The sequence below is a fragment of the Empidonax traillii genome, unplaced genomic scaffold (genome assembly GCF_003031625.1).
Source record: "Empidonax traillii isolate 1590-97213 ecotype Southwest subspecies unplaced genomic scaffold, ASM303162v1 scaffold30:size3273891, whole genome shotgun sequence".
NCBI classification, from domain to species: domain Eukaryota; kingdom Metazoa; phylum Chordata; class Aves; order Passeriformes; family Tyrannidae; genus Empidonax; species Empidonax traillii.
Genome location: NW_020955223.1, coordinates 1470644 through 1471657, shown reverse-complemented (window position 1 = coordinate 1471657; position 1014 = coordinate 1470644). Strand labels below are relative to the sequence as shown.

General features: G+C 36.5%; 1 protein-coding gene across 1 annotated transcript in view; it reads left to right on the top strand.

The window, feature by feature from the left end:
• Window positions 1–1014, top strand: part of COL28A1 (collagen type XXVIII alpha 1 chain) — a 46098-nt gene that overhangs the window by 38849 nt on the left and 6235 nt on the right. The gene's annotated exons all lie outside the window — the stretch shown is intronic.

The following is a 1014-nucleotide window of genomic DNA, read 5'->3' as shown; positions in this document are numbered from 1 at the left end:
TTTTGATGTTATGATTTTGTGATATAGAATAGGAACTGTCTTTCAAGAGCTTACTTAGTTGAGACTGGTTTTCTTAAACCAGCTGTGGAGCAGCTACATTCAATTTTCAGGTTTATACCAGCTTGAATAAGACCAGAATCAGACTGAGAGAGTCAAAAGGGTTCCTTAAAATAGGTACCAATCACCATAGTGAAGGCTATAACACAGGAGCTACCTATGTGATTCCATTGGACGGGTAATAATGAAAAATAATATCAAAATGGACAGCAATCTAGATAAAGTCCTAAGCTTTAAAGTTCCATGTGAAATGTAAGCTGGTTAATAACTTCCAGAGAGAAGTAAAAAAACTGTCCTGCACAATATCCAAATGCACAAAATGTCAGTTTACAACCTAAATCTATTTACAGTATGTTTTATACCTGCATTATGTGAAAACTGTCTCATAGTACTGAACCCTCCCATGTTTTGGAAATCAGGAGGTATAGTCAGTTGAGGGAAAAAGTGCAGAATTGCTTCTAAATGTGAAACTATGTATTTTCCAATGGATGTAGCAGTCCAAGCATGCCTTTTCCTTTGTTCTTTGCAAGCTTGCAGTTTTTCATTTGGGTTCTCTGTAGAGCTGGTGTGAGTTTCAGTACATTAGCTGATCTGAGGCAGTGACATCTCTCCATAGGTCCAAATTAACATAAGTCCAATATAAACATTGTTTTAGAGCTCAAGAAAATCAAAGAACATATTATACATTCTTGACATTTGCAGGCCCCCCTGCCAAACTACGACAATTTTCCATAGAGATTTCTTAAAGATGTATTTCCTGCCCATCTCGCTTTCTCTGAGAGCCTGCTTTCAGATAGTCTCTTCATAATACATAAAAGATAAACCAGGCACATACACACACAAATCAGTAAATTCATCTTAAAAGCTCATTGATCCTTACCTACAGCTCTGACAATCAACAAAACTGTAGCTATGACTGAGTTTATGAGTTTAACACAGTTGGTTTAAATTAGGGAG